At 39.7% G+C, this 25,705-nt stretch overlaps 1 long non-coding RNA gene across 1 annotated transcript in view; it reads left to right on the forward strand.

Annotated features, from left to right (window-relative positions):
* LOC108527054 (uncharacterized) overlaps positions 1 to 25,303 on the forward strand; it is a 72,344-nt gene extending 47,041 nt beyond the window's left edge. The window contains exon 4 of the long non-coding RNA XR_001884678.1: positions 25,233 to 25,303. This is a non-coding gene — a long non-coding RNA (uncharacterized LOC108527054). The remainder of the gene's footprint in view (positions 1 to 25,232) is intronic.
* The last annotated feature ends 402 nt before the right edge of the window (positions 25,304 to 25,705 follow it).

Raw genomic sequence — 25,705 nt, forward strand, 5'->3', positions numbered from 1 at the left:
TTGACAAAAGCATCTGGAACATTTGGTGGGGAAAGGACAGCCAATACAATAAATAGTGCTGTGAAAACTGGATATCTGTATTCAGAAGAATAAAACTAACCCCTATCTCTTACCATACACAAAAAAGAAATCAAAATGAGTTAAAGACTTAAATATAAGACTTGAAAGTATGAAATTACTAGAAGAAAACATAGGGAAAATGCTTCAGAACACTGGTCTGCACAAAAAATTTTATGAATAAGACTCAAAAGCACAGGCAACAAAACCAAAAATAGACAAATGGGATTACATCAAACTAAAAAGATTCTACACAGCAAAGGACGTAATCAACAGAGCACAGAGACAACTTACAGAATGGAAGAATATATTTGCAAACTATTCATCTGACAAGGGATTAATACCCAGAATATGTAAGGAACTCAATTCTGTGAAAAATCTAAATAGATATCACTGAAAAGATGACACATATTTGGCCAAAAAGTATATGAAAATGCTCAACATGACTAGTCATCAGGTAAAGCAAATCGAAACCACAACAAGCCACCATCTAACTTTAGTTAAGATGACTATTATCAAAAAGACAAAAAATAAATGCTAGAGAGGGTACAGAGAAAGGCAAACTCTTATGTACCGTAGGTGGGAATGTAAATTAGTACAGCCATTATGAAAAACAACAACAACAACATAGAGGTTCTTCAAGAAACTAAAACTAGAACTACCATTGTATCAGCCAGGGTTCTCTAAAGGGACAGAACTAATAGGATAGATGAATATCTGAAGGTGAGTTTATTAGGAGAATTGACTCACATAATCACAAGGTGAAGTCCCACCATATGCTGTCTTCAAGTTGAGGAGCAAAAAAGCCAGTCCAAGTCCCCAAACCCCAAAGTAGGGAAGCCAACAGTGCAGCCTTCAGTCTGTGGCCAAAGGCCTGAGAGCCGCCGGCAAATCACTGGTAAGTCCAAGAGTCCAAAACCTGAAGAACTTGGAGTCTGATGTTCGAAGGCAGGAAGCATCCAGCACAGGAGAAAGATGAAGACCAGAAAACTCAGTGAGTCTGCTCATTCCACCTTCTGTCTGCTTTATTTTAGCTGCACTTGCAGCTGATTAGATGGTGCCCACCCAGATTGAGGGTGAGGCTGCCTCTCCCAGTCCCTTGACTCAAATGTTAATCTCCTTTGGCAACACCCTCACGGACACACCCAGGAACATTACTTGCATCCTTCAATCCAATCAAGTTGACACAATATCAACCATCACAACCATATTATCCAGCAATCCCACTACTGGCTATACATCCAAAGAAAATGAAATCAGTATGTCAAAGAGATATATCCACTCCCATTTTTTTTATTTTGTTTTGTTTTGGTTTTGTTTTTGTTTTTCTGCAGCACTTTCCACAAATAGCCAAGATACCAAGTTAACCTTGCCTATCAGCAGATGAATGAATAAAGAAAATATGGTACATATCCACAATGGAGTACTATTCAGCCAGAAAAAAGAATTAAAATCTTGTCATTCACGGCAGCATAGAAAGCCTGGATGACATTATGTTAAGTAAAATAAGTCAGGCACAGAGAAATAAAATACCACCCCTTCTCACTCATATGTGAAAACTAAAGAAGTTAATCTCCTAGAAGAGGGTGAATATTGAAAGCTGGGAAGTGAGAGGGGAAGGGTTAGAGGGAGAGGTTGGTTAAAGTATATAAAATGTCAGCTAGCCAGGAGGAACACATTCTAGCATTCTATAGAACTTTACAGTGACTATAGTTAACGACTTACCATATATTTTTAAATAGCTAGAAAAAAGAAGTCTGCATCTTCTTAACACAAATAAATGATAAATGTTCAAGGTGACAAATTTGTTAATTACACTGATTTGATCACTACAATAATTTTAAAAAATAAAAATATGCATACTTTTTCATGTATTTCTACAAAGAGAGTTCCACGTCAGTTTTATGATTGCTACTTACCATAAGAATTAAGTAACAAAAAGCTATGTGGAAGATTTTTTTTCCTCGAGAATCAGAAACGATCATGAAACAGGGCCAGTAATCTTCCTTTAATGAAATGGAGAGTCTAATCCACTACATTTTGTAAAGATGTTAAATCAGAGGAAGCAATCAAATGGGTTCCCATATCAATAAAATGCAATTCTTTATGTTGTTATTATGTAAAACAGTAAGTCAGGCTCTCTGAAGAAGACAGCGTCTAGTCTGATTGTGTTTTTCATGAGCACCTTACAAGTCTATTTCATACGCAGTTAGTGAATAAACAGGTCTGTTTATGAAAAAATCTGTTCATGATGCCAGTAGATTGCATCTGAGGCATTTTCAGTGGTAAAACAATTTGCACTGCAGATATATGTTTATGGGAAATTAGTGGAATGGTAGAGCTTAATGCATAGAAGTGGAGAATTAATGTAAAATAAGTAGGGGAACTCAAGCCACACTTTCTAGTAATCCTTTTAAACCTATATTTCATCCAGAAAGCTTTTATTTTAAAACCAATTTAAAAGTCAATAATTATTAAATATGCAGAGACATTTGTATGCTTCCTGCTTTGTAGCATTTTATTTGACATGCTTCCAAATTAGGCTATTAGTGTTTTGGTTGTTTGTTTGTTTGGTGCATCTATAGGGATCTGGGTGATGTTGAAATCTATTACACCGGACTCCCAAAAGATAGTGCTTTTCCTGCACTCATAGAGAGGTTGTGTGACACCATAACCAACCCTATTCCTTGACTGGGCCCTTGAGGAACTAAATGAAGAGCAAAGTCTTTGCTGCCAGGGTTTTCCAATTCCAGAATTCCACCGTCACTGCCCTGGTCCCTCCTACCATCTGGCCCAGTCATTAAACTCATGCCTGCCCTTTCCAGGATATTTATTTCCTGTTCTCTTCTCTGCTAGGAGAGCCCCGCATGTGGGCTGCAGTCTTCCTCACTGCTTCCTCTTGGATGGATTTCCTTTTGCCTGCTTTCCACCTTGACATTTTGACAAACCAGCAATGGCCCAGAGTTGTTCCTATGCTCTTTTCCCTGAGCTCAAGCCCACCCCTCTGATTGACAGGACTGGCTTTTAGCTTGGCAAGGTGATCCTTTTTTAAGGGCATGATCAGAGGGAGCACATAATGACCTCACTCTGGCCAGGACACTACCGGGTACAGAATATAACTCCTTGGTGTTTGGCCTCCTGAGTCACTCATTCATTACACAAAGTCTTTATCTTTGTGCACATCCTGGAACAATACTCTTAAATAAATACTCTCGGAGGCATTTTACTCCATGGTTATTTACTTTGCATTTCCATGATCTCAATGGAACACAGAAAGGGAGGAGGTAGAAAGCTTGGCAAACAATCATTTGCCACCATCTACGCACAAGGGGACAAATGCGAGGGATATTGTTTTGTTTAAAAGAGAGACACGTCATTGACTTGACATAATCCATCTGTGTTCCGACCAGAGTGGATTAGAAACTTCCACTTGGCAAAGCATGCTAGACAACCTCTATCTTGAGAGAACAGAGGCAATTTGGGTTTGGAGTTAAAAGTCCTGGTTTTATTTCCCAACTTATCCCCTTAGCCTTGAGACCTTGGGCAAGTCCTTGAACTTTTCTGAGTCTCAGTTACATTCCACCATCAAGAAATAATAATGGGCCTCCCATCTACTCCTTCAAATTGCTTTGAGATAAAATGAGAATCTGTGCCCTGAATGCTAAAGTGTGAAAAATCTGAAGAAAAAAATTTAAAGCCATGAATTAGCAGCCTGCTCTTAAAATGATTACTAATAGTGGTCATTATTACTAGCTTCAGCATCATCATATATGATTGTTTGATTTTTAAATAAAACCTGATTAGATTAAAACTTATTTTGAAAGGATGTTAAACTCACAAATAAAAATGCATTGGGCTATCAAAATTTTAGACCCACCGACATTTATCGGTGAGATCTTACCTGCTCCTTTTATCTATCTCTTCCTTCTATTTATCCTTCTCAATTCACTATGAACAGAAAGATTTATTTGCCCTCAACAAATAAATACAGATTCCCATGAAAACCTGCCAAAAGGAAAACCAAAAGAGGAAGAGGATATAAGATTTCTCAAGGTTCACTGTGTTTATTTCCAGTTAAGCCAACCTGACTCCATTCATGCGCTGAGACAGCATGTGCTTATTTTTACAACAATCGCCAGTCCATAGGCCATCCCAGAGGGCTGCTGGATGTCTTCCCAGGAACCCAGTGGAGGGGGAATCTGTGTTCTACTTCATTTTCAGAAAGTGGGGAGGATCCAGCCATTGGCTGCCCCCAGAATCTTTCTGGACTGACCCATGACTGGCACAGGTTGGAGACAGTTACAGAAGTTCAGTCATAACCAGGCTTCTCAAAATCTGACGGTGAATGAGAGTTACACACCTGGCCACTTTCTAGGTATTGGTACCCACCCCTTTCCCTTTACTCCAATAGGTAGACAACTACACAGTGTAAGATGTTGATGTGGTTTGGCTCTGTGTCCCCAGTCAAATCTCATCTCAAATTGTAATCCCCATGAGTTGATGGAGGGAGCTGGTGGGAGGTCACTGGACCACGGGGGTGGTTTCCTCCATGCTGTTCTCGTGACAGTGAGTGAGTTCTCATGAGATCTGATGGCTTAAAACTGGCACTTCCCACTTTTCTCTTTCTCTCCCCTCCCTCCATGCCAGATGAGCACCAGCAATAGCTGTCGAGGAGTGCGCTTCCCCTTCAGCCATGATTGTGAGTTCCCTAAGGCCTCCCCAGCCACGCGGAACTGTGAGTCAATTAAACCTCTTTTCTTTATAAATTACTTAGTCTCAGGTAGTCCTTTCTATCAGTGTGAAAATGGACTAATATAGCTGTCTTTTAAAAACTACAAACATAGGAGCTCAAATGCTTTCAACCTAATGCACCAAAGGCAATGTAATCACCTTTACATGCCTTTAATTCAGTTGTCCTTCCACTGTTCAAAACATCCTTGGAACTCATTTTTTAACAATTATCTTCAGAGAATGTAGCACTCTTCTGGATATCCTGAATGAATGAAGTTATCAAACTTTTAGCGTAAGTATGATTTTTGAAAGCAGTTAAAGACCGTGGTGCTAGTTTAGTAAATGTGGTCAGGTCTAAAGCTAAATACAATTTGTTTATAGTGTTAAAGGAAGTGCAATCATAAAGTCAAGGGATATTTTTGGAAGTGATTATAAAAATGGCTCTGAATGGAGGTAGACTTTATTGATAGCAGCATTCTCAGGGATAACTGAATGGCTTCCCAAAGTAAACTTTTGAGGGGGCCAAAAATTTACCTCTGTTACTTTACTCTGTAGTTGCCATGCATTTTATGAGATGATGACACTTATCCTTGCCGTAATAGATACTGGTAAAATAGCCTCTTCCCCACTGCAACCTCTACCACCACCAAGTTCACAATATGCATAGAAATGGTATGGGGTTGCCGAGGAAAGAAAGGAGACAAATTCATGCCCAAGTAGAGCGACTTCTTACACCTCTAGTGGAGAAATGATAAGGCTTCTGAGACCTTCATGAAGAAGGGATGGAGCCCAGAAACTTCTTTCTGCAGTGCACCCGAGTTCCACCTGCTGGACTCCCACAGTGGATCAGATCACTCCTCGGACAGCTATTGCGGGTGCCCATCTGGCATGCTGATTAAAAAGCAATACGTATGCCATGATGTCTTTGGAACCATTGCCTGATGTGGAAGGGAATTGTGTCAATAAATCAAGATAACAATTAATTCAAGTAATAAATACTTTTATGGTTGAATATTGCATTATTTGTTTTTAAGTCTGGCTGATAGCTATTATAATGAGATTTTCCTTTTCTGTTCCATTTCATTATGATTGACAGTATTTATCTGAAATATTGATGGGGCCCTGATAGCCACATTCAAAAACATAGTCAAGGTCTGTCATGGGGCATCCCATCTAAGACAGAGACTTCGGGGACAAGCCACAAAGGCACATACTGAAACAAAACCCTGGGGAATGCCTGAGCCAATATCAAATCGTAAGACAAGAAGCAAACTTACACGCAATGAAATTTGATGGGGGCATCTTGAGAGACAATGGTAGGGTCTTGAGGTTGCTGTTTAGACAGTATGGAAATGGATAAGAAACCATTGCCTCAGATTTGGTTGATAGCCAATAAAGGCTTAGGGATTAGCAAAAAGTTAGAAATTACTGAAAATAATGAAAAGCTAGGTTCTAGCCTTTACCATTTCAATACAAAAGAATTAATTTAATTTAGTACAATCCTATGAGGTCCTTCCCATCAACTATGATCATGAGCAAGGAAATAGTTAAAATGGAACCACGTGTGGTTTCACCTAAAGAAAAAGCTTGAGTTTTTGGTAACTGTTCTACCCACAAAACAGTAAAGTTATAGATACCTATAGCATTAATGATGGCAGGGAGGAGATGATATTATGTCAGTGACAGCAAGCCAAGCCCCATCTAAAAGAAAGGTGAGCTGGGAGTTTCACTTAAAAAGCCTACCTAAATTGACAGCTCTCACAGAATGCACTGGAGTTTGGGGGTAAAGATAGAATCTTCCCTCAGGTTTGAAAAACAAGCTCTTATTCACATTTTCTATTTTCCCATTGACATGAAAATTGCCTAAGAAAAGTAGAAGAGATCCCAGGGGCACACTGCTTTTCAACTTGAATCTTTACTTTCCCTTCTCATTTTTTACTTACAGTGTGTACATGTGTGTATGTGTGCACTTGCGTATGTGTGTGTACACGTGTGTGTGTGTGTGTGGCGGGGGTTGTCCATGGAGATTTTCTCTTAAAGGAAAGCCTATTTCCCTCAGCAGTAGGAAAATTGAAGCCTGCACCCTCCTAATACCAGACCTACTCTTTTCTTTAAAACATAGAAGACTTATCTTTGGAAATGGGGTAGCCACTTAAGGAACAGATAAATTCCCTGTGATATTTACTCCCAGAAAGAAAAAAAATAGTATAAAAAATAATTTTAATACTTGGCTCACTGAGATTTTGGAATGAGCCTCAGGCTGTTTCAGAGAAAAGTCTGTGTATTCAGGTTGCAAGGAGAACTGTGTGTGTCAGTTTATTTGGAAAGGCAAATTGTATTTGATATATTTGGAGTTATTCAATGTGCAAAATGCTGCAAAAGCCTATTGTATTCATACTTACTTGTTATACCCACATTTCATTAAACCCCACAGATATTATTACCCATAGTTCGCACTCTAGACTGCCAAGGGGTTACCACTCATTTCCTAATATACCAAAGATACCCCAAAAGAGATATGAGGGGCAGAGGTAACCCTCTTTTTCAACTATGACATCTTTAAGTATTTAAACTACTATAATATATTTAAGTATTTAGGGGGTATGATGATTAATGTTGTGCCTCAACTTGACTGGGCCATGGGGTGCCCAGACGTTTGATTGGACATTCTTCTGGGTGTTTGTCTGCCAGGGTGTTATTGGAAGAAATTTGCATTCGCGTCAGGAGACTGAGTACGGTAGATTGCCCTCCCTAATGTGGGCTGGCCTTGTCCAGTCAGTTGACAACCTGGACAGAACAAAATGGCAGAGTAAGAGAGAGCTCCTCCTGCCTGACTGCTGAGTTGGGACATCAGTCATTTCTGAACTTCAGACTAGGACTGAAATATCCACTTTTGTTGGGTCTCGAGCCTGCCTACTTTCAGACTGGACCTTACACCAGTGGCTCCTCTGTTTTCAGGTTTACAGACTTGGACTGGAACCACATGTGGTCTCTCCTGTTCTGCCAGTTGCAGAACTTGAGACCTCTTGGGCTCCATATCACATGAGTTAATTCCCGATAATAAATATGTGTGTGTGCATGTGTGTATATGTGTGTGTTTGTGTGTGTCTTGTTAGTTCTGGTTCTCTGGAGAACCCTGACTAATATGGGAGGTAAGGGGTGCAACTAAGGTACATTTCCTTAGTTGTAAAATGAAAAAAATAAGCTAAACCATAGAATAATTTCGATGCTTACATGAGCTGTTACATTCCTTGTTAGATACTTGTATTAGTCTATTCTCACATTGCTATAAAGAAATACCTGAGACTGGGTAATTCATAAAGGAAGGAGGTTTAATTGTCGTACCGTTCTGCAGGCTGTACAGGAAGCGTGGTGCTGGCATCTGCTCAGCTTCTTGGGAGGCCTCAGGATCTTACAATCATGGTAGAAGATAAAGAGGAAACAGGCACATCACATGGCCAGAGCAGGAGCAAGAGAGAGGGAAGTGCCACACATATTTAAACAGCCAGATCTCATGAGGACTCACTGTACAGTACCAAAGAAGGATGGTGCTAAACCATTCATGAAAATCTGCCCCCAAGATGCAGGCACCTCCCACTAGGCCCCACCTCCAACACTGGGTATTTAATTGAACATGAGATTTGGGTGAGGACACAGATCCAAACCATATCAGTACTCCACACTGCATTAGGTATAAAGAAACCTAACCAGTGGTTCCACCATCACCTTCTCCCAACACCACATGTTCATCACCACAAACTTTCTTTCTGTCCCTAGATCTGCCACCCACCAAAGGAACAGCAGTACAATCTTCACTCAGTATTTGCAGGGAATTGGTTTCAGGAGTCCCAAAGATACCAAAATCCATTGATGCTCAAATCAATTAAATAAAATCATGTAGTGTTTACATATAACCTACTGCACATTCTCTTATATACTTTAAATCATCTCTAGATTATTTATAATATCTAACAAAGGTAAAGGCTATGCAAATATTTGTTGAGGTGTATTTTTTGTATCAGTTTGCATTGTACTTTTATTTTTTAATTGTTTTCTTGAATTTTCAATCTATGGTTGTTGAATCTACAGATGCATAACTGCGGATATAGAAGGTTGACTGTATTCAGAATATTAAGAAATGAGAGAAAACAGGATACCATAATCAGTAGGGGACAGCTTAGCGAATGTCACAGAGATGCCAAAGAAAGGTTATCTTTTTGTGATTCTTGTGATTCCATTTTTAATAATAAATCACAGTAACATACACAAAGACCATTCATTCACACATACGTGGTGTATCAGTCTTATACAGAATCATTTTCTTTCATTTTTCCAGAGCAGTTTTGAAACACGCTTTTCCCAGTTCATAGCCCATGTGCAGGGTCACCATCAATGCTTCCCAGGGTGTGGGAGATGCTGATTTTTCTTCTGAAGATTTCCCACTCTTTTTCTGAACATCCTTTCTGGTAGTCCCAGATTGGGCATGGGGCAAGGGTTCCAATGAACATCAAAGCAATTTCAAGATCTTCTTAGTAAATATAGGTTATCATCAATACCAATGAGCTCTTATTTACAGGAGTATGTTCTTGTGTAAGGATGGAGTAATTACCTACAAAGAAGGCATGTAAGAAGAAAGCAAGGAAGAGCAGAACAACTTGAAAGAACAAAGCGGAGATGCAAAAGGTGTTTGGGGGTTGGGAGGGGTCAACTGGAAGATTAAATAAATATTCTGGCTGGGTGTGGTGGCTCATGCCTAAATCCCAGCACTTTGGGAGGCCGAGGTAGGCAGATCACCTGAGGTTGGGAGTTGGAGACCTGGCCAGCGTGGTGAAACCCCATCTCTACTAAAAATACAAAAATTAGCTGGACGTGGTGGCGGGCGCCTGTAATCTCAGCCACTTGGGAGGCTGAGGCAGGAGAATCACTTGAACCTGGGAGGTAGAGGTTGCAGTGAGCCCAGATAGCGCCACTGCACTCCAGCCTAACCAACAAGAGCGAAACTCCATCTTAAAAATATAAATAAATTAATTAAATAAATAAATATTCTGCTGCTGTAGAAGAAGGAGTGGTTTTTAACATAAGCCACTGCCTTTCACACTATGCCTTCTCTCCTTTTTCAAATATTCCTATGTCTACACATTGACAGCCAGTTTGTATTTTAGTGCCTTCAATTTAATCTACCAATATGAATATCAATCATTAATATGCTACACTTCATTCTATAACCAAATCAACTGGGGTAAAAAAAAAAAAAAGTCAATTTACTGCCAATAATATAAGGATCAGAGTCAAGGTTAGAACCCAAGAACTGCAAATAATGGCTGTGACCACTACCTAAAGGACATTCTTTATGCACCTGTACTACATTAGGGCTGTCAGGTGCCTCACCTGACAGGTGTAGCCACACCTGTACCCAGAAATTAATCCATGTCCAAGGTATCATTTTTCAGTGCCAGAATTAGTTGGTCTATAAGACTGAATGTGTGATGCCTACAGATCTCTCTTACCATAATGGTACTTTTGTCATTTATACGTGAAATATAAATACAAATGTGTGGCGTGGCTGGCATTAGTTTATTGATTTTGGATGGCTCCAGCTCCTTCGGAGGTCATTTCCTGAGTAATCCCATCTGGAAAAAGTAATTTGCCATTCACTAGTCACTGCAGTTTGGATTACTGTAATGACCTACTTGGGATGAAAGAAAAGGTCTTTCCATTTCTATTCAATACCTGGATTCCTTTCAACCATAACAGATACATACCTTTATTACCCTTTCCCAACTGGCCAGCATCGAAGGTGACAAACATCCCAGCTGTCAGTGGTACAGACAAGATTCTCTCCCTCCCCAGATTAGCTCTTGTAAGCCTAATGCCATTTCCTCCCCTGACTCTTAGGTCTGTCTTGGGAGATGGCCATCAATGTGTCCTTCTAAAAATACAGAATTATTAACAGTTTGGTTTTGTGTCATTGATCCTCGGAGCAAGTGATGGAAATTATAGGTTAGTATTGACATGAATAAAATATTTTGGAATAACCTGAATAGGATGCTTTCCCCTGTCACATTCTTAGAGAAGTTAAGACTCATGAAGATATTGCAACAATTGGAAGCAGACTTGGGGTTTGTTTTCTTTTTTTTTTTTTTTTTTTTTTTTTTTGAGACGGAGTCTCGCTCTGTCACCCAGGCTGGAGTGCAGTGGCCGGATCTCAGCTCACTGCAAGCTCCGCCTCCCGGGTTCCCGCCATTCTCCTGCCTCAGCCTCCCGAGTAGCTGGAACTACAGGCGCCCGCCACCTCGCCTGGCTAGTTTTTTGTAGTTTTAGTAGAGACGGGGTTTCACCGTGTTAGCCAGGATGGTCTCGATCTCCTGACCTCGTGATCCACCAGTCTCGGCCTCCCAAAGTGCTGGGATTACAGGCTTGAGCCACCGCGCGCGGCCGGAGTTTGTTTTCAATAGTAAAAGATAAGTAGATGAAAATTGGAATTTATAACTCAAGCAGTATTTCCGAGCCTTAGCATGTGATGAGAGTACACCACATTCAATTGCTTAGAAGAGGCATAAAGGGAAGAAGAGAGGGCTAACTATTGAAACATGAGAGGTTTGTTCTTGTTGCTTGTGTGCATGTGTTTTTAAAAATAAATCTAAAGACTAAAAGCCAACATTTCAGGAGGTCTCCATTTGTTTAGAAACATTACCCATTTCTGCAGTGAGAACACATGCATAATTTATGGAAGTGCCAGAATGTCCAAATGTTTCTAACTGTCCCTTATAGCTGACTTTCTTCATGTACAGGATCTGACCTGGAATTTGTACCAAACATAATGTCATACCAGAACATACCATACGCGTACCAAAAAAATAAAAATAAAAATAAAAAAAAAACAAGAAGTAAGCATAAATATTCATTCTAGGCTCACCTACAAACTGAGCACAGGTAGATTGATGTGAATTTGTTCATTTTGTTTATTATACCTAATTAGACTGCTTAATTTTCTTATAAGCTATATCAGAATCTGTGTTTTATTTAGGCCAGCCTCTCACCTGCTAATCACCTGGCGACATAAATTCAGACACACATAGCTGTGATTTTTGTAAAGGAATCTGGGAAACTTCATGACATTTCAGGAGAGAAAAGCTTTCTTGATTGCTCTGTATAGCCAAGAATAATTTTAAAAGTATGCAAGCCACAGAATTCCAGGAGTATATTTTATGTTATCAGAAACTGATCTTCACATCATAGCATAGTTTACACACAGGTAAACCATCTCACCTCAAGACTGGAAAAATATCTGCACTATAAGGAGAAGAAATAGAAAAACTGTGAACACATGAGCACCTCTTGAGTTAAGAATGCCAAAATATTGACATAAACATTCCAAAGCAGACAGGATCTCTATCGCTCTATCCTTTCTGAAACTACATTTTTTCCCAAAGCCCTTATCAAATGCCCCTCTTCACATAAGCTCCCCACTCTAGGGGGTATTAGAGTCCTTCTAGGGCTTTGGTAATCCCTGATAGCCATAGAGGGAATCTGTGTATTTCATCCACACTAACTCCTTCCTTTTCTTTCAGAAAAATAATGAACAAAGCGTGGTTTCCCCTTGGATTGAAATGTGCCCTGTACATGCAAGTTGTGAATCCTCGGGCAGGACGCAGAATCTTTCTCAGCCTCAGTTTCCTTTTCTGTACAACAAAGATGATATCTGTCTCATAGGGTGATGGTGGTGACTAAGCTAGGTAGGATCTGCTCAAGACCTAACACATCGCGGGGTCTCTGTCCCGGCCCCTTTCCCAGCTAATTCCCCTCCTCCCAGCCTCACCAGGATCCAGGCACATCCCGGCAGCTCTGCCCTCCCAGTTCCTAACTGTTCCTCAGCATGCATCCTCTTTCCTCTGTTTTCATTCCTCTTCTTAAGCATTCTTTTTTATTCTTCCTAGGCTCTTTTAAGTAAACCTTTAAGACTGAAGTATAACATAAATGCAGAAAAGATCACAAATTGCAAGTGCCCAGAGAATTTTGGGGAACACACATCTGTGCAATCTGAATTCAACTCAAGAGTCAATCACTGCCAGCACCCCAGAAGCCTCCCTTGAATACAGAGCCCACGCACCCAGAGCAAATCTCCATTCTGATTTATCTTACTGTAGATTAATTTTGCCTGACTATATGACGCGTACTCTTTAGGGACTAGCTTTATTCACTCACCATCATGTTTGTGAAAGTCTCCCTTGCTGTTTATTAATTTTACTGCTGCTTAACAGGGGCTAGCAAACACTTTCTTAAAGAGCCATGTAGTAAGTATTTTGCCTTTCAGGCCGAAGGAGTCTCTCTGGCAGTGTAGCACAAAAAGCAGCCACAGACAATACATATGGAAATGAATCTTGCTGTGCCCTAATAGAAATGCATTTATGGACACTGAAATTTGACTTTTATATAACCTTCACATGGCATAAAATCTTCTACTTTCAAAAATTTTACATCTAAAATGTAAGAACCTTTTTTAGTTTGCAGGCTGTAAGAAGCAGGCGATGGGCCAGATTCGACCTACAGGATGGAGTTTGCAGACTCATGCTGTGTAGTATTCTTTTGCACGAATATACCATCGTTCATGTATGCATTCTACTCTTCGCAAATGTTTTCTTTCAAGTTTTGACCCAAAAAAAAAAAAAGATTTCTATTAAAGCGGATACATATAAAAGCAGTGGCAGTGATAATCCCACATCTAAAAGAAAATGAAAGCCACTAATTTTTAAGGAAAATTGGATATTTAAGGAAAAATTCTTTTTTAGTCAACAGCTGTATTTTTAAGATACATGTAAAATAGTAACTTTTGGAAAATCCAGCAAAATGCCTATCATCTTCATTTTTCCCATAATAAAATCTGCTTCATCTGCTTTTATTCTCAAGTTATGAGTATTTTCCCTCAAAAGTAGAGGAGCCAACGCTCTAATTCATTTTGTTTTCAACTTTGGGCATTGCAAACCTTGTTTTCTTGTTTTTAATGTGGTTCATTGCATCTGTGTGGATTTTTCAAATGTTTACTAGAGCACAGTGGGCCTTGGATAGAGTGATTTGGGGTCTTAATCCCCTCTAGTTTTCAAATAGTGCCTATTAACACAGGCAATTTAAAAATTCAGGAATTGCCTATAAGGATAGTTCATTAACTTTCTTTTTTAAAAAAAAGAAAAAAAAAAAAAACGCTACTTCCGTCTTAAACTCAAGAACTGATTAAGGAGATAAGACAGGCTATTGTGGAGGAAGAACGTATATGCAACCCAATCCTGGGCACTGTTGAGCATGCTGCTGGTCTTGACAAACATTGCTCTAATTTATGGGGCAAAATATCACAAACACTTCTGAAACTTTAGAAAGGATTCCAGGTGGTATGTGATGAGGTACCAGTGGGAGTCTAAGAAGGCGACCTGCCTCAGAGCCCCAGAGGTGGGGAGACATCGGCACCAGAGAGTAAAGGACGATGGACTGATGAGTGTCAGGGAGAAGGCTAGAAATGAGCTTCTGCTTTTTGAGAATGGACACGGGGGAGGAGCCTTGGTAGATGAAAGGTCTCTTGAAACAGAGGAAATAATATGAAGCCAAAAGAAACAGGGTGGGGAACAAAGCAAAGTGACTTCCTTTCAAGAGGAAAACCCCATGGTGAGACCTAGGTAGAACTGGATGTAGACGCAGTTCGAGTTCGTAGGTTATGGAAGACTGAAGAGTAAAGGATTGATAACAGCAACATTTTTTAGGGAATGATTGACCAAAGCTATACTAGATGGAAAAAAAAAAAAAAAAAAAAAAGAAAGAAAATCTGTCAGTCTAAAAGCCAAGAAAATAAATAATGCAATGTGAAGTGATAAGATATGACAGCTATGAAAATAGAAATACACAGATGTGAGAAATATGGCAGTTCATGGAGAGGAGGAATCAAATATTCAACTCCATGTTGTTAAACGTGTATGAGTTGGAAAGTGTTGCTGTCATTGCCAGAAATAGGGAAATCTGGGGCGGGAGCTAATTTTAGTAGAAAAGGGAGTTTGGTTTTAACTGTATTAAACTTAAGCATGAATCCACAGGCCAATCCTGCTGGCTGAATGTTTTATAAATAAAGCTTTATTGGAACACACCTTGCCCCTTCATGAACATGTGGCCTCTGGCTGCTTTTTCACTACAACAGCAGTATTGAGTGTTTGTGAGAGAGATCATCATAGCCCACAAGGCTAAAATATTTACTATCTGGCCATTTACAGTAAAAAAGCTGCAGATCTTTAGTTAAAGTTACAGAGGGAAGAAACCAGCAGGAAAGATATGAGGTTTTTGAAAAACGTCCTCAGACCAGACAAGACAAGACTTCCTGAGATGAAGTGTGTGGGATACCACAGAGCAGAGGACTGAACGGTCCTACTACAGCCAGCGTTTCACAAAATGGAAAAGAATCCTGGGATGAAACAGCTTGATCTGGTATGCCTCAGGCAACTACCATCATGCAAGAAGAGAAAAGAACCCGAGGTCAAGAGAAGGCCTTCCCAATGTGTGTCCTGGGAGTGCTATTTCCAGAGGGTGATATTCAGAATGTATACAGTTCCCGTCTCCTCCATGCAGGATTCCTGGAGAATTCTGTGGCTGGAGACAAGGGCCGGCGGCCTCTCATAGGTGTGTTAGTGCTTGATGAAGTTGTACAAATGGCAAAGAGAAGAGTCAGAGGGCAGCTTTGGGTGATCTTTTGCTAGAGACACATGAGACGGGAGTGTGTGTCTGAAGAAGGGCTTATCTCCGGGGGCTGTGAATGGGTCAAGGAGGTGGCAAACACAGGACTCAGATAAAACTCTGGAAAACACCCCCAAGTGTCACTTCCTTTCCTAATCAGTTTACCTAAAAAGTCCTCTTCTCCCCTCCTCCACCTTTCCCCAAGTGCCACTTAGCCTTCAGACTCTGCTTGTCTACACTTCTGCAGGAAGGGTTTCTCTGTCCCCAGGTGAGGTTAGGCCTTTCTAGCATAATAATAACTAACACTCAGAGATTACTTACTGTGTCTGGACCTGTTCTGGGAATTTCATGTGAATTCATTTAGTCTAGCCTTCCAATAATGCTGTGAAATGTTTACCGATAGTATACCCTTTCAACAGATGGGCAAACTGAGGCACAAAGAAGTAAGGCGATTGATCCATAGTCACAGATCTAGGAAGGAATACAGCCAAGTTTCAAAAGGCCACGTCCAAAACTCTCTGCATTTGTCTTTAGTACTTGTATAATGTCTGTCTTTGCTGCTAGACCTTAACCCCCATAAGAGTAAAGACTGCATCAGCTCTAGTCCTCATTGATCCCCGAGCACCTAGAACATTTCCTGGCACAAAGCAGATGCTCAGTGTAATGCAGAAAGATGTGTAGAGTGAGTTGACAATACCTTGACATACTTAGATAAGGAAAATCAAACCAAGCAACAGCAACAACAACAAAAAGTGTGGTGGACCCATATGTCTATTGGCCAATACCCAATGCATAATTCATAATGTGAATTTGAGACTATAATTTAGGGTGGTATATGCAATCCTACAAATTACTTTGAGCTTTGGCCTGGTGGGATTTATGACTAGAAAATGGTGGCAGAAGAGTTTGCACTGTTAAATAGAAGCAGGTTTCCCAAGTTGAATTGTGTCCCCCCAAAAGTAATGTTGAAACCTTTAAACTCCCAGCACCTGTCAATGTGACCTAAATGGAAACAGTATCTTTGCAGATGTAATCAGGTTAAGAAGAGGGCATTACAATGAGTCTGAACCCAACAGGACTGGTGTCCTTATAGGTAGAAGAGACGGAGGTGATAGAGAAAGGCAATGGCACGGGAGGGCAGAGGCAGAATTGGGGAGCTGCAGCTGCAAGCCCAGGAAGGGAAGAGGCAGGGAAGGACTCTAATCAGTCCCAGAGGGGCATGGCCCCCTTGGCACTCTGATTTGAGGCTCCTGGCCCCCAGAACCCAGTTCATGGTACTTATGGCAACCCTAGGAGACACAAGCACTGAGGGAGAAGATGGAGCTGTGATTTTGGAAAACTCGCAAGCTGGAGGGTTGAGCAAGTTGGTCAGGATCTCGGTGAAGATGGATGGTTATATTAACTTGGAAGAGAGTGCATCACAAATCACTTAGTGGAAGAAGGAAAAGGGAAAGTTTGACGCAGTGATCCTGGTTTACCTGTAAACCACACAGAAGCAAGATGGAGGAATGACTGGAGACCAACTCTCCACCTGCCAGGCTGAATCCAGAGTATTTAGCCTGTTACCGGCTCAGCATGCTGATCATTTGTCTCTCAGGTTTTGGAAAAAGCATTGATGTTGACTGCTAGTTGATAAAGGGGAAGAAATAGGTTCTTTGGGCAGCAGCCACCAAGAAAACAAAGGCTTCCCAAAGTGACACATGCAACTGGGCACTATCAGGGCTGCTGGAAAGTTTCCAAGGACAGGGAGGCTGATCCCATGAAATGAGGCTGGACAGGAAGTCTTCCCAACGGGGTTCTCATGCAAATGCAGAAGAGTGGGAAGTGCCCGAAGACAGGAGGCTGCCTGCCAGCGACTCCATGGGCTTAAGCTGTTTGCAGTTCATGTGTGTAATTTTTAAAGATAGACCTACCCCTGAAGATGAGTACAAGAGAGAAAGACAGGGCTCCAAAAATACTGCCACAGGCTCAAGTTCCAAAGTGCTGGAGTTACAAAAGGATAAAGGAAAACACAAAGGACTTTTTAGCCAAAGAACCAGAAAGGTAAAACAGAAAGCAGGAAAGAGTGTGGGCTCTGGAGCTGGCCGTATCTGTGTTTGGATCTTGGCTCTGTCCTTTACTTCCTGGTGAACTTGGGTGGCTTTCGAGCCTGCATACACCTCGATTTGACTGTGGTTTTCATTTGTAAAATGTTGACGATCCGTGGGCCTACCTCAGAGGTTTGACGTGAATTACATATGTTTGGTGGAGTGTGTGGACTGTAGCGAGAATGCATCACATATTTGCTCTTATCACGATTATTAACTAGAATAATTAAGAGCATAGTGTAAGAGCATTTAAGGAAGGGAAGCATACATGTAAAAAGTAAGCTACAAAATAGTATAAGAGTGTGGTTACACACACACACACACACACACACACACACAGACACTTTAAAAAGAAACACACCAAAATGGTAATTTTAAAACACTTGACTGGTAAGTAAAAATAAACTGGAACACAATCAAAGGGGAACAATCGTATCTCCTGAGGAGCAGCTGAAAATGAGTCTATTTGCCATGGAGAGAAGTAGACCTGGAGGAATTTTCAAGGGGTTATTCTGGTTTTGTAGGGTTGCACCAGCTACATCTAGAATCAATGGGTGGAAGTTATATGGCATAAATTTCAGATCAGTGAGGTCAGTATCATTTGATGCTTATCTGAGCTTTCAGAAGGAGGAATACTTTATCAAATGAGTTCTTCATGCCCTGGGCCCTGCACTGAACGAGTTACATACATTCTCTTATTTAAAGGTTCTCTCCAACAGGAAGAGTCCTAGGAAATTGAAGACGTCGCAAAGGAATGTTGTAAGGAGAATTCAAGCCTAAAACAGTGATAAATCACAGCATCTACAACATCTTTTTGAAACTCATGGGCTTTGGCCTCCATGTTCTAGCCTCAGCAGGACAGAAGGGTGGCAAGAGCAGTATCTGGTAGGGGGTCAAGAGTCTGGGCTCATGGTGGAGGCCAGGCAGAAGAGTGACCTCATGGGGACTGCGCCTGGGTTTGTGTGCCCACTGGAGAGCCTGTTCCTATGGCAGGGCCATAACGTAAAGCAGAGGGTGCTTCCTTTCGGAAAGCTCACCTATAGCTCCTGCAGACCTGAACTCTTAGGAGGGAAAAAGGAAGGGAGTATAGGTTCTGGAACTTAAAGAAACAAAATGGATTATTCTGAAACATAAGGACTTTAGAGGACATGTGGGTTCATATTTTATGTCTTTCTATTTCTTTATTCCCTTTGCTTTCTAGGCTTCAACCATATATCTTGCCCTCACATCCAGAAGCTCCAGAGTTGATATGTTTTGTTGCTGTTTGTTGCTTATTGTCCACAGATCTTGAGGCATGGGCCACAGTACTGGGGATAAGGAAGGTGTAGGGAGAAACAGCCAGAGTAGTTCCTTCTCTCCTCTTCCCAATGGCAGGGCTGAGAAACCATTTCTCAAGCATTTTTATTGACTGGGACAGCTTGAAAGCGCTGTCATTACCTGGGCCCATTTCTCTTCTGTTTTCATGGTAATTTCTGTAAGTCACTGAGGAAGCCCATATTCTGGCTGGTCCACAGATTCCTTATTGCAATCATTTATTTGCCTGCACTATAGGCTTAATTCTCCTCCCCTTTTGTACCAAGAGAGGTGCTAAAAATCCTATCAATATCGCAATTGACTCCTAAGCTGAGGAAGAAAGTTATTTTCCTATGTGATGTGTAAAGTGATCCTCCATGTAATTCCTAAAGTTGAACTTCAGAAATGTTTCGCGCCGCAGCAAAATTAGTGGAAAACATTTGCATAATCTTCCAAGAACACATGGGTCTTGGGATGACCACATGCATTAGACTATCTACATTCCTGCACATCTGTGGGGAGAAAAAATTTCTTTTTAAAAATATAGAGTCATACATTTATTCTTAGGCTACTCCAAAGATGTAACAACGTGTTTTGTATTTATTTTTTCACAATGGGTTTGACAGTCTTTCTGCCTACTGATTGTCATGGCTAATTGCTCTTTCATTTGCATGAGAAGAGAAAATATAAGAGAGGGACTGTGATGGCCCATTACAGCGGCTTCTGGGAGTGAATGTGTATACAATAATCTACTGAATGGAGCACAGAATGAAAGCAACACATAAGAATTCAAACAGTACATTTTAATGATGGGTGCATATATATTACCAACTTGGGGGTGCAGACATGGCACCTGCTACTCTAGTTTCACTCAAAGTGTTCAATGAAAACCTCCCCAAAATTAAAAGTCAGCTGTCTTATGACTGACATTTAATTTTAAAAGATGTGATTTTCTTCAGTATTTCCTGTGCTCTTTATGAACCTGTTTATCAAATGTATAGAACACTTTTGTTTATGATAGCTTATGATTAATCATTCACCAAGGACACAAGTCCTTTGTACCTATTATTGTCAAGCATTTGTTTGGACTGTGTTTGACCCTTTGTACCGAAGTGGTCTGTGTTGGAACCTTTTGAAAACAGTCTACCAGGCTGAATGTGCTCATGTCACTTACTGAAATCTCATGGCTGTGTCACTGTGACATCCTGTTACCTGGGAGAGACCAAAATTACAATTTTAGTCACAATATCAAATCCATTGTTACGCCAGGATAAATAGATTCATATCCAGTTAGTTGTAAGTATTCTAGAGTGAAATTTTAAAAAACATTTTAAGAAATACATAGCCGTTTTGTGACCAGAGTTACATGAATAGCATGCCTCTTTGCAAAAAGAGAAAAAAGAAAGAAAAAACAGAAAAGAAAACAAGAGCAATCTAGCGTCAGATCTGTACTCTGCTTTGTGGGACAATCAAAGTCCTTCCCAAAACATACCTCAAGGGAGTATATCCATATATCTGATTACTTAGTGACCAGAGAATCTCAGCTACCAAAACAACAGTGCAGGTCAAAAGGAAGAACTGTATGAGTTACTGCTTCTTGTTTAATCATTCACTATTTGGACACCTCTTCGATGAGTAACCACCTCAGTTTGAATCTCTTCTCATTCACTCATTCAGTCAACAGACGTTTATTGTAAGGTTGCTATGCATGCAGTACCTTGCAAATATCAATCTGGGCGGTTGATGACCTCCAAGAATTCATAATCTAGCACTGGGCACAAACATGCCCACATTTAACCTCAAAACAAAGTTGTAAATGCACATGCCACATGTCTGATACAGATAATAAATGTTAGGAGTTCAGAGCAAGGGTAGATACTTACAGTGTTCAGAAGCCATTGTACAGAAATAAATACATTTGAGATTAAGGAATGGCTAGTAAGATTTTCAGGGGAAAAAAATGCCAAGAAGAGCAAATGAAGGCAGTAACATCAGATGGGCAAGAATTAATTTAGAGAGTTTGGCTAGACAGAAGAGTTCATGAACAGGATTAGTTGGAGATTTGATTGAGAATGAAGTTGAAGGTCTCTCATTTTACTTTGAGGTATGATGAGCTGTCAAAGAATGGAGAGGGCATGCTGTGTTATGAAGCAAAACTAGAATACCTGTTTAAACTCAAGAAGGGTTAACAGTTTAATACCATCGTTCTCAGCAAAGTAACACAAGAAGAGAAAATCAAACACTGCATGTTCTCACTCATAAGTGGGAGTTGAACAATGAGAACACATGAACACAGGGAGGGGAGCATCACACACCGGGGCCTGTGGGGCTGGGGAAGGGATAGCGTTAGGAGATACACCTAATGTAAATGATGAGTTGATGTGTGCAGCAAACCAACATGGCACGTGTATACCTATGTAATAAATCTGCATGTTGTGCACATGTACCCTAGAACTTAAAGTATAATAATAAACATAAATAAAGAAAACAATGTGATATTGACCAATATTGTAACATTTTTATACTTGAACTTAAGAATTTCCCTATGAGAAATCTGATGTTCTCGCTTGTTATGTGATCTTAGACTGCGCAAATCCATGCAAAAAAACAATAAGATACTCTCAAAACCTTTAAAGCAAATTAATCTGTCTTGCCACTTCTGCCCTCTCAGGTTCTGAGTACTGATTTCATCAAGCCAATGGAGGCAATAGTAAGGATGAATCCAGTCTCCGTATGTTGGTTATTTCAGAGAAAGTTCAATGATAATGACCTTCATGTTCTTTAAATAAGCAAATTGTCAGATGCAAATAACTATCACCTGAATCAGTACAACGAAATAAGTGAAGCCTGACAATTTTTGCTTTTTGCCAAAATACATTAAAAAATGGGCAGTGACCCAAATGACATTTGACATTCCTTTGACAAAGGAATCTCAATCAATAAAGGTTATGATAATATTCAGTAACAGCATTCCACTCGGCTCCCTTTACCCTCTGCAAACAATATACATTCCCAAAGTGTTATCCTATTGGGGAAAATATAGTACACACAGGCACACACACACACACACACACACAGGCACACACACATGTACATAGGCACATATATATAGAATATTGGGTTAATGAAGCTTATGAGAGAAAACCAATCTTTATAGACTAAGGAAAAGCCCTGTGCTGTCTCAATACTTTTTTATTCCTATAAAAGTATTTTACAGTCACATGAGGTAACTAAGAACTAGGTTTCACTCCAAAATAATTACTTTTCAGGAAGCATTGTCCTCATTTTTGGTTCAAAGGATTATTACGTCGTGTCATGTCTTATTGCTAAAAGTTCTTAACATTACTGATTATAACTTAGGTAACAAATGAATCCTTTGGGATGTATTCTGTACACAAACCAAACCACAAATATTTTTAGATATTTCATTTGTTAAGAATGCTTCAAAATTTCAATGCTTATACTGGAAATGAAGGAAGAAGCGAACTTTAGAACTAGGGAGAGGGACAGCTCTGAAATCCACGTTTATATACTCTGCGTTGATCCATTCATATATGTATAACTTCAGACATTCGTTCATGAAACATGTATCAAGCATCAACTGCATTCCACAATGGGTTGTGCTTTAAAATTGTCTTAACTCAGAGTAATAGGATTTTTTTTTATTGCTGGTTGAAGGGGCTCCTCAAAAAGGCACAGCTTTAAGATGATAATGCATTTAATCCTCCCGTAACTAGCACATAGTCTATGCCCCACAAAATACAAAGGCAAATAAGAAATGTTCCCTCAGATAACTTGCTCAGCTAGATCTCATATCCAAACCAGAATCTCGTATTATGTAACTCCATAAGCTTCTGTATTTATCATCACTGGAATGTGTTTAAATAAGACCATCTGTGAAAGTATTGCAAAAACATATCTATTATCATTCTGATTCATTTATAGATGATTTTCTTCAGATGTTTGAAAACATAAAGTTTCAACACATGTGAAAAAAAAATCACTTCTTACTGCTTGGTTGTCTTTATCTTAAAAATTGGTTTTATTTCATCTAAAGGCCAAACGCATCCCAAAACAACTAGTTAGATAGTGATCATTTACAGAAATTAATCAGGACAAGGCTTGAATTATCTAAAAGAGCTAAGAAAGATTTTTATAGCAATTTATTGAAATATAATTCACCTATTGTAAAATGCATCTTTAAAGGGTATAATTCAGTGCTTTTCAGTTTATTCACCTAACTCTAAAACCATTGACACTATCTTTTATCATCCCCAAATAAAGCACGTTAGCAGTCCCTCTTCACTTTCTCCAAAGCTTCCCCAAAGCGCTTGACCTCCACTACTCAACTTTCTGTGTCTACGGATTTATCTGTTACGAACATTTCCCATAAACAGAATTATACAATATGTGGCGCATTAATACTGCTTCTTTCACTTAGCATAGTGTTTTCGAGGTTCTTCTGTGTTAAGGCATTGATCAGAACCTCATTCTTTCTATAAAATGTCAAATAATATTCCATTGCACAGACATACCACATTTTGTTTATTCACGCATCTGTTGATGAACGTTTGAATTGTTTCCAATTTAGCTATTCTGAATAAAGCTGATAAGAATATTCGTGTACAAGTTTTTGTGCAGACGTAAGTTTTCAATTCTCTTGGGTCTATATTTAGGAGTAGAATTACTGGGTCTTATGTTAACTCTATGCTTGACATTTTGAGGGACTGTCAAACTGTTTTTCAATGTGGCTGCCCTAGTTTACATTCCCACCAGCAAAGTATGAGGGTTCCAATTTCCCCACATCCTCACCAACACTTGTTTCAGAAAGATTTCTATACTGGCATGTGAATAAAGTGTCTTAATTTCTAAGAATAGAATCAATTCATTTCAAAGAATATAATAAAAGCACAATATGCCAATCTTATTTATGGGGAGATTAAAATAGTATCATTTTTCATCCTGACAGTTTCCCAAATCCCTGCACCAGGATTCTAGGAAGAGAATCTGTTGCAGCCATTGTATATTCTCCCTGTGGCAGAGTAATTCTTAAACTTTCCCTGGTGCAGGAAGGAGCATCATTTGGGGGTCTTCAGTGAACATCTCTCCTGCAGATAAAGAATATAGTGTCCAAGCTGTGAGCAATCAAGTGACATGTGTTCCTTAGGGCTGCAAGGTTGGAGAGTTGTTATTTGATTCCCATCTCATAGAGGTTATTTATGTATCCTAACTGGAATTTTGACTCTTGTTATGATTACTATGTATCTTTTATGAAGCCTATGCTCAGTCATTTGATAAATTTTATAGTGTTAATGACCAAGTATTTCCCTTAGACATGTTCCTTAGGGAAAATTAAGATGCATAGCATGCTTCAAAATGATGGCCAAGAACAACCAACTCAACAAACCTTCAGGAATTCATGATTTGAATATCATGTTTAAGGTAGGCACCTTTTTAAAGTTAGGACAATTATTAATGATTCACGAATACTTGAAATTCTATCAAAAGTCTGTGATATGAGAATTTACCACTATGCTTTGGGGAAAGAATTCAGCCTTACTCATTCTAGAGCCAGTGTAAATGAACAACCACAAAATGTAATAACTTTAGACACGAGTATGTGTGAATGCATGTTGCATCTTAGGAGATTAGGTTGAGTCCTAGGTTAAGTTATGTTGGCATGCATACATCGCACACTGCTATTTGAAGCTGTTAAATTACACACACATTCTCATGTTGTTGGACTAAACCATCCATAATTCTTACTCCCAACACACTGCTGTCATGAAGTGCTTGGTAGGTCCTGGAGTGGTTAGTCCCTCAAAACGTACTGTGGGTATTGAGTCGAAGTCATAAACTGTTGTTGATGGATTTTATTTGATGGACAGAATAAGAGGCAAATAGAAGTAGGTTTTATTCTATCTCTAGAGACCTCTAGTCTCTTCTGCTTTTAGCATGAGGACATTGTTGTTGGTCTCTGCTTCCAAGATCTTCACAATATATGGCCCAGATCTTTACAGTACTGGCCAAGATCTTTACAGTAGATGCAATGAAACTAGCAATGTACTTTCTTACTTGCTAAGGGCACTATAGATCACCACTGTCTGGTTGTGAGATCACAACAATAATCACCACATTGCCTCAAGTACACTGTTAAAACTTGGAGAATGCTTAGACATGGCTTCAACTTGTCCAGGATGCCTTCTAGATACAAATCAAATCAAGAAAGTCCATGTGTCCCTGCTCTGTGAAGGCTCCAGGTGGAATTGCCTGCCCCACTCCACCTTTAAGATTTCCAGGACAGTGTCTTCACTTCCTTCAGTGCACCCCTGTTTACATGTCCATCTCTCTCTTTAGAAGGTGAGCTGGAGAGGAAGTATCAGGTCTCGATCATCTTTATAGCCCGAGGGCTTACCATGCAATAGGTAAATGATAAATGTGTAACTGTGGATCACCATTATCCCCAAATTCCTTGCAAAAGAAAAATTCTGTTTACACTTTCACTCCAATGTATCATCGACTTTGTTAGTTTTTATGCAGATGATAATAGTATGCCCTTCATAAGATTGTTTGTTTAGAGGGATAAATTTTGTGTGTGTGTGTGTGTGTGTGTGTGTGTGTGTAAACTGCCTGGCACTTAATGAATATTAATAATTGCTTTTAGTTCAAGAAAATAATCTATGTAGATTAATGATGGTTCTACTAAATTTGTCAAATGGGGTTCCCTAATATTACATAGAAAGTGTTAAAAATTCAAACATATTTACCTTGCACATAAGCTCAAATGATTTTAATTTAAGCTGAACAGTTAGCTTATAAAAATAAATTAT

The sequence above is a fragment of the Rhinopithecus bieti genome, unplaced genomic scaffold, assembly GCF_001698545.2.
Source record: "Rhinopithecus bieti isolate Rb0 unplaced genomic scaffold, ASM169854v2 scaffold_3734, whole genome shotgun sequence".
NCBI classification, from domain to species: Eukaryota; Metazoa; Chordata; class Mammalia; order Primates; family Cercopithecidae; genus Rhinopithecus; species Rhinopithecus bieti.